The sequence below is a fragment of the Cephus cinctus genome, unplaced genomic scaffold, assembly GCF_000341935.2.
Source record: "Cephus cinctus unplaced genomic scaffold, Ccin1 Ccin1_scaffold0661, whole genome shotgun sequence".
NCBI classification, from domain to species: domain Eukaryota; kingdom Metazoa; phylum Arthropoda; class Insecta; order Hymenoptera; family Cephidae; genus Cephus; species Cephus cinctus.
This window is the reverse complement of record NW_014333290.1, coordinates 400,030-408,949: the sequence shown is the minus strand read 5'-3', so window position 1 is coordinate 408,949 and position 8,920 is coordinate 400,030. Positions and strand designations below refer to the sequence as shown.

The following is an 8,920-nucleotide window of genomic DNA, read 5'->3' as shown; positions in this document are numbered from 1 at the left end:
AGCCGCGCGGTGTGGTTGCGGTGTATTTTTGAGGCCGCCGCCCCCAGCCCCAAACCCCAGCCCCCAGTCCCCGCCGACGCGCCGTACGGTACTGGTGGGGGTGGTTTTTCACACGGAGGGGAAAAATCCTGCTCTCGGAACAGACTCGGTTCCTCCAGTCTTCTCTGACGCTCTTTCTCCGCTCCTCTCTCTTTATCCTTCTTCCACTCCTCTTTTTCTCCGTACTAATCTTCTTTCGCCTATATCCTCCACCATAGACTTTCCAAGCGTTCTCCAGCTCCCCAGCTTATTTCCGTAACGTCGATAACAACGATATCTCTGTATCGCGTAAACTTTCATTCGTTCCATAAAATTACTATGAACTATATGAAAAATTATTGAGCTCTGCTTTGAACTGAAAAACCTTTTGACTGATAGGTAAAAACGAATTTTACCTGTGTTCGCATAAAATACAGAGGGGTCGGTGGACGAGGGAAGGTAGTTAATGCAAAGTGTATGACACAGTGTACCTATGGCAGAGTAAGCGTGCGCGCCAGCGCACGCACGCACCTCCTCGATACCGATAGGGAATGCTTTTAAAATCCGGTACTCGTCAACGCTTTCATTAATGCCTTCACGTCGAGCCGCACTGGACATAAAAATCATTTATTTAAATTCACGTCAATTTGCTCGGGCTGTATTCATTACCGTAGAGTATAGCATTCGAAATGATGGCTACCACTTGCGTAGCAAAAACACTATTGTTATTGGTGAGGGATCCATTATTTTTTTAATCTCCTTTTATAATGTCCATAATTACCGAACGATTCGAGACTTATTACCCACGCACTAAACACACTGGTACTTCATTAGAGTCACACACACGGGATCAATCTCACCCTGGTTTCTGACATCGCGGCCCTTTAAACCACCAGCTACCACAAATACCATCAGTGATTCTACCGGTAAACCTCCAGATTCGTGACTTATTGGTTATTGAATGATCAGGATCCTGGTAGACAACCGTATAGCGTAGAACACGAGACGTCACTGGGAAGAATGGAAAACAAAGACTGCAGAAGAGCCCTGGCTTCGTTCGGGGGTGGAAATATGGGGTTGTGCATGGAGGGTTGAAAACGGGCTGCGATATGCACTACTTCAGAGAAGCAACGAGCCGGGGGCCTAGGGGTAGTTTATCCGGGGTGAAGAATTCATGCTCTACCGAGTAACGTTGCACTTTGATACTACTTTTTTATATACTACTTTTTTTTAAAACAAATTTCGCGGGCTTTATTTTCGAATGACAAATAATACTGTCTATTTTATATTTTATACACGCAGTGATCGATAATTAATATATTCTATACACGAGAGGCCAGGATATTATTTAACGTATAAGTGAGGTAAATTAAACACTCCCATTATCAATGCGGATTGATTGTCGTTCGCGTGAAAATTCACGTATTGTAACGTGTTGCTCTTTCGGATGGACTAGCATGGAATTATCGACCATGTGCGTCTATCTGGCTGAAACTCTGAGAACCCCAAATGAGAGAAGCCCCCCCGCCCTGCCCCTTATAATCCGCCCCTATTTCAGTAACAATACGTATGGGGCCCCCTGCATCACCAACACTCTTCGTTCCACTGCTTTACGTCATACACGTGAATGAAAGATCGTAGTGGGTATTTATTTTTTTTTCAGTTGCCAGTTACGCTTTATCCTGGGACGCATCGAATCGGGGCCAAACTACCCCCTGGTACACCCCCGTTTATTACAATTCTAGTCCCCTCGATATAGGAACATTTTCAATTGCTACTGTAATAGTCTCCGGGCGATCTGCAGGAGGTCCTAAGTGGGACAGTCGTCACTACTGAAACCTTAGGTCCGTTTACAATGATAATAAAAAGTCAGAACATACTGCATCCGACACGGCTTACACGTGCTATTTACAACCCCAAATGAATGCCGAACGATTATTAACGCATTTTTTTATTCAAATTAATTGGACCAATTATGGAGGCCGAACAATTACCTGCTGGCAACCAATTAGACCGGTGGATTTGTTTGTTGGCTGCTACAGTGATCGTTCTGTTCTAGCCGCTCGAAGAAATAATTGGAGTTTGCATTTACGCAATGTAAATTGTACGTGGGAATGCAAAATGTTCTATCCGTTGCTCATTATGAATGACGGAAATTTTCCTAATTTTCCGTTTGAGATAATCATTATAGAATTTTCAATAAATCGTCTGCTCGACACTCACTGTACACTTTTTTCTTTCAGTTAGATTGTACACGTTCAAGCACTTCACTCTTTGTCGGCAAAGGACACGTAGGTTATTACGGTAGCACTTGAAATTTTCCACGTGTCTTCTTCATCGAGACTGTACCGGTGGTTGGATAAAGTTTTAAGAGCCCAAGGACACACTTCCGGATCCTGAAGCCGCGTATGTTAATACACATAGAGCGTCATGAGCAAAAAAGGTAATCGCACAGTTAGCACATGTTACCGGGGAATTCGCGAAAAACGCCGGTCTTCCAAGCATCTTGGGGGTCTCCGGGGGTGTCGAAAGGGTGCCAGGGGGTTGACGTGATGGAGGCGGCGCCACGGGGGCGGATCGCAGATTTTTCAGAGGATTGCGCATGCGGCAACTTTTATACCCCACCAGTGCCACCGCCTTGGCGTTGTTAAAGGCTTCTTAGGGTAAGTTTTGTCCTGGAGACGTTCCCTCGAGTCGGGGGTGTCACTGGGGTGGCTTTGGAAGGGTTGCTGCTTTCCGCGCCTTACACGCGGTCCTTGCGGACCCCGACATTACTATAACCTCCCTACTTTTCAAAGACGTTCGCAGTACCTAAACCCTCTGTCATAAAAAATATACTCTACTATTAATTCCAGTCATACCAGACCAACTTTTCATATATTATTTATATCGATTAAAAAAATTACCTCTCAATCCTACGTGGTAATCTTCCCATATGGGAACGTGCCGAGTACATACGACGGTTTGACGTAACAGGATTGTCGAGGGAAACCAAAGGAGTAAAGTATCAAGAAGTTCTGGTCTGGAGGTGATCCAAATCAGATTATACCCGAGACAAGAAGTCGGGGCTTATCGAGTTCGATATTACGTTCCGTGGAGGTTTTAGCCAGGAGTTAAAATAAAGGCGTTCATGATCATCTAGAGAAAAAGGAAACTCTATACAGATAAAGATTGGCCCAACTAGGCAACGAATGGACGCGAAGACGTCGCCTTGTTGGAATGAGAGAACGGAAGGGGAGGTCGTCGAATTCGCATCGTAAAACCTAGAAAGGATGGAAGGACGTACGAAGGGTGAGAGTATCAGAAGGTTAGGGCGATCCGGATGGAAGGTGACTGGGAGAGAAAATAAGAAAGCAAATTACCTAGCAGTCACCTACCCTCTGGGGTGAGGTGTCGATATGACATGTAGGGAGAACGGGACCGACGGCAGCAACCCCTGGGGTTTATTACAAGGGTGGAATCAAATACACCGGGTGTCAAAAAATGAAACGCCACCCTACCTACCCTTAACCTTACCCAGCATCCCTTATACTCGTTCTCTATTAAGTCCATCTCCTTCTCTTCCTCGCTGTATAAACGGGAATGAGTTTACCAGTTCAAGGATGAAAGATGAAGACAGGGGTGAGTTTTTCCTACTCGCCGCTCGTTTTTCCGCCGACGAATCAAACTCCAGCCGTTTCCTTTACCTTCAGACAGCTCGAAGGTCTTATCGGGATTTAATGAAAGTACTCGTGCCGCGAAATCCCGCGGACAATTTTCGCCATGGTTTCCTTTATACCCCCGACCAACAATATAGCCCACCGTGTCCCCTCTAAACATCCCTACGTAAATATCCAGCTCTTGTCGCCTTAAAGGGATGCCTAGAACGTATAGCTACCCTTGGCTTGACACCCTATTTCCCTCTGCTCCTTTCTCTACGACGCTCTCTCGTTTGTTTCGCAATCTTTAAGATCGGAAGGGGTTGAAGCCAGTAGGCTTTATACGGCCGGATGTTCTATTGTCCCACTACACGAGTAGCAATATACAGATTGCTATGGAATCCAACCTTAAACATCCCTTCGGAAAAATGTTCTGGAACGCGTTTGACATGTCTGAATTCTGTTTGAAAAAATATTTGTATCATTGCTAAACAAAATTTATATTGTTTATTAATATATATCTGCATTGCGCAAGGACTATAATTTTCCTGTCGCCGCTACCGAAACTTTGGTGCTAAGGCGGCTTTCGGGGGAATAAACGAGTAGTGATTAAATATTATGACCATCGCCATTAGTCGAGACGTTTAACCCCTTTTCTCACCTCTTGCTCTCACTCTCCGTATTACCCTAAGAGTATCACTTTCTAATCTCCCATCTGCATCATATCTCCAGAAGAGTCTGTACTTTCCCATATAATTAAAAGATCCTTGGATCCTTGGATGGGATAGGAGCTCCTCTTCGTATGGCTTTTCCAATGAAATCTTCAACTTCAAGGTAAGACTTGCATAAGGGTAGAGATTAGCTGTACCACTAGACTATCCGCCGTATCCGAGCAACCTCCAGTTCCACGCATCCCTATTAGATCCCATGGGACGACCGTGGGGAGGACACATGTTCTCACAGTGTTCAAATCACATATGTAGGCACCCTCGATAACCACCCTCTATGCGTACTTAGGAAAGAACCGACAAAGCGCCTGGGTACTTTACCTCGCGATACCCTCCTAACTGTGTCTTTCTCGTTATCGGCATCGTCATCCTGGACAAAACCCAGCCCTTCCATTGGATTGGTCCATCGTGATCGAGGCGGATGCCCAGCTTCCAAGGGCATTTCCATTTTGCCATGGCAAAGTGGGATCATTTCCCTAGAGAGCCAAGGTCCTCTATCCATAGCTCCTAGTGCAGCTGGTAGCCGGACCATTCGACTATCTACCTCGCTCTCTATACACATGTATGTTACATACTGAGGTTCTCCTTTAGTTGAGCCCTTTAAGAGGATAATCCACTGCTCTACTCGTATTTTACAGTACGCTTGGAAATCTTTTTGAAAACTCATTAAAAAAATATTATTTTCCAAAAGGTACATCGTGTAGTTTGATTCTGATCATATTTTGTTAGATGGCATAAACGCCTGGGTACAAACTTCAGGTATCAGAGGTTTCTAAAATTGGTCTCATGTACATCATTGGATCTTGATCAAATATTTTTGTTCTCTGTTACGTACAGGCTCCAACTCTTGCATTAGGACTTTTTATTAACATATAAGCATATAAGAGGTATATAAGAGGTTTCTCTTCTGAAAATGATCATCGTGGTCCAGAATTTCAGTTTGTCCAGACTTGCCTTTTGGTAGGAGGGTTGTTGGTACTTGCCCATCTCCATACCTAATGTAATCGCTCGCGGGTGTATCAGCCGTGATCTGCCGCGCGGAACTAACTACTAATGCTGTAATTTTTGGGAGATTTTACGTCCGCAAGTTATGGGCCTCGTTTACATGGAAATGGAAAGAGCCACTGTGCGATGCGTCCGATATCCATTTCGTAGGGTGAATTCCTATGCATTTAGTAACAGTGAAAAATGGTAGGAACGATATTTCATGAAATTAAATGTACTCTCGTAGAACCAGTAAAAAAATGATTATTGATAAAATTACACGAGTTAATTAAAGCAAAAAGTAAATTTTCACGAGTCGACATTTCTAACGCATTCGACAAGTACAATGATTTACGATACAAGACGTGCTGAAACCACCCCCTAGAAAAATCGCAAACGAACAATCTCGAGGGGTGTCTTCCGTATTCTTGTGAGGGTAACAAAGGGACAGTAGCTCATACGGCGGTGACAGTTTATCAAATTGCAGTTCGCCCTTCACGCGCGTAAAGGGTGCCCAAGACGGTTCTTGATTCTGTAGCTAAGGGATGCTGTATAAGGGAAGGAGTGAGCTTCAGTCAGAAAGGGAGCTTATTAAAGCGACGACAGCGTATCCGCACGAGGACTAACCTACGTCCGACCTCCGGTCGCCCCTGGAGGAACCCTAACTGTGCGTCTTACCCAATCATCCCTTGCAAGATGCTATTATAACCTCAAAATAAAAATACAAGGACTGCAATTCAGTATAACACATTTACAACTTAGGTTTAGCACACAAAAAAGAAATGTCTATTCCAAATCCATTCTTCGCTTTTACACCGTAGCTATAGTATATCTATAGCATTTCGTTCTAAGGGCAACTACCCCCCTAGTTTCAAATCAAGTAGCTACGTAACCAAAGCCAATGTAGAAGCCCGAAACGGGTATATCGACACCCTTTCCCGAGGGACGTGTAGCACCCACGCAGGAACAAGCCCATGGCAAATTCTCCCACGCTTAGCCGGATTTTAAGAGATGCTCCTTGCAGGGTCTCCTGGGGATAGTTTTAAAATTCATCCCCCATACGAGGACGCAAGGACACAGGGAGGCAATGCGCGCTCGAAGGAAGGAAAAAAGGGGCCGAGAAATGGTGATGGGACGTGTAAGGGAGCGAAGATGCCGAGACGAACTACACGTCGCTCATATCAATTTAGTGATCAATAGTCGACCCTAAATTAGGTTAAGTTTTTCAGGTACGTGTTCGCTGCCATATAGTACCTACCAACTGCAATATGTATAGGCATATACTATACTATAAATATGCTATGGTATAACGTCATAGTACTCTACTGTACTGTCGCTGGTGCTCTAGCTGAAAACGTACGCTCATACGCTGCTAATCGTATCGATCGACTACTCTTAATCCATTAATGAACTGCCTCTCTATCTCTCACGCATATACAGGGCCCTCTCTTTGATTCTCTCTCTGTCTCTCCTGATGGCCCGTGGCATCATTCACGCAATTCAGCGAGTATCTATGCTTTTCACGCTAGCGCGCCCACGCTTTTCAAAGTTGTCGCTTTCGGTTCCAGGTCCCCATGTCTCTCGATGTCTATTGCCCAAAATTTCATCCACCACCGTGCACCATAGTGCCACCCTCCTCCCTCGACCCCGCCCAATCCGCCAATTATATACCTAACTTATCACCGCGCGCCACTGATTTTCCACTGAGTGCAAAATTCTAATTAGACCCTTTCCGAAAATGGCCTTTCAAACCCTTCTCTTGAGTCGTGAAAACTTTAGTCAAATGCTGCCACGAGGGTACCAATACGTAACCGCGGCTTGGTAAGAGTCACTGTCAATTTTTTAATTTTATATGCTATTTTTTTGTCTTCCGTTGAAAATTAGATGGATCATTTGTCACTATTGATTTGTGCAATTTTATTATCACAGACAAATTTTGTATTGAGTCTGAGTTATGTAGACGATGGTGTCCATGATTGAAACTTGAACATTTTTATAGAGGTCAGAATAGACGCGCTACGCATTTTGAGACTCGTGAACGTTAAACTGACTATGCAAATTGAACGAAATCCTTTTATCGTTCCGCCAAACAAGCGATAGTCCCGTTTCTTATTCCGACGTGTCCTCGCACTACCTACACGACGTGTGTGTCGTCGAGGCGTTCCTCTCGCTTTCGGAATCCTCGCCCCCTTTTTCCAGCGACAAATTCCTCAAATATTTATCCCTCGCTTGAAGCCCCGGCTTCCCCAGCCACGCTTCCGTTTCACGCCCGGCGAGTGTGTCAATTCTGACGCCTATCGACGTATGACAAATACTTCTTGTCGGGATGTCAAGTCTGACGACAACGTGGGGGCTAAAAGTAAAGGAGCACGAGACATCCTCGTCACTTCTATCAAGCCACCCTTGCAACAAGAGGGAAAGACAGGAACGATTTAGATGCGTCTAGTACGTACAGCGATCGACCTGGTACAAACCTTAAAAAAAGAAGATTACAGAATTGAGGATCTGTAAGACGTCTTTCGGTCAGATTGCTACGAGTGTTCCTGACGTAGAGGAAACCTTGCAATTAATTTTTTTTTTTCCCGAGGTGCCGTTAATTGTTAAACTTAGATGGGCGGTCACCGACAGACCCACAGACTGTTGGTTCTCACTTCGTATCCATTGTACTGGTGAGAACTGAAGTTATATAGAAACTGTATGCAGTTTGCAGAACTTCGAAACTGTGATATATATGGTATATCTTGAGTGAGGGTATTGAATAAATTGTTAGAGATTGTTGAAGATTTGGAAAATAAGACTTGTGGAGGGAAGTATATGAAGAAAGGGAGAAAGATGAGACCAGGTCCATGAGACTCCAGTGAGACATTCTGAGGGTAGGAATTCTTAAGGGTTCAGACGGTGTAAGACATTCAGAGTCAGTGAAACTCTAAGACAACGTTAAGGAAGAGCGAACTGAAGGGAATCGAAGCAAGAAGCCAAGGAGCGCTGGTGGGATTGGGTTACCAAGATAATTAGAACGATGATTAGGAGAGAAGCCACGCTTCGTTGACCAACTTTTACCCCAGTGGCAGCAGCTGACTTGTTTTCGAGGTTCGCACAAAATACTTTCTAGAATGACAATCGATTCTGTCGGCCATGTCCGCCCGGTGAGATGATAACTTTTGAAGGAAAATATTATGGCACCCCCGTGGCATATTTTTATGCGTCGCGGACCCACGACTCGGCCGATTGCCCAGCAAACCACCCCCTCGAGGGATACTTTGTCGAACCTACCTAGCTGTACCGGCCGTAAAAAAGACTTATGTCATTTTGTGATTATTCCTGAAACTCCAGCATCTACATGGGTCCTGGTTTCATCCTTGTGAAATTGCACGATCTTCCGTCAGGTAATATCTCTTCGCTTCCTGAATTGGTGCCTCTTCTTGGGGACTTTGTTGGAGTATGATCTTCATCATTGGGAAGGATAAGGATGAATTATTTCTTGTTTTACAAAATATCCTCGTTAAGTTTCCCACGATGGAGAAATTAAAACTTAATGAGTATACAGTATGA

At 44.5% G+C, this 8,920-nt stretch overlaps 1 long non-coding RNA gene across 1 annotated transcript; it reads left to right on the top strand.

The window, feature by feature from the left end:
• Window positions 1–4,092: 4,092 nt before the first annotated feature.
• On the top strand, window positions 4,093–7,219 carry LOC112494599. Its single transcript, XR_003060187.1, has 3 exons — window positions 4,093–4,490; window positions 6,393–6,597; window positions 6,937–7,219. It is a non-coding gene; the product is annotated as an uncharacterized LOC112494599 (long non-coding RNA).
• Window positions 7,220–8,920: the final 1,701 nt, after the last annotated feature.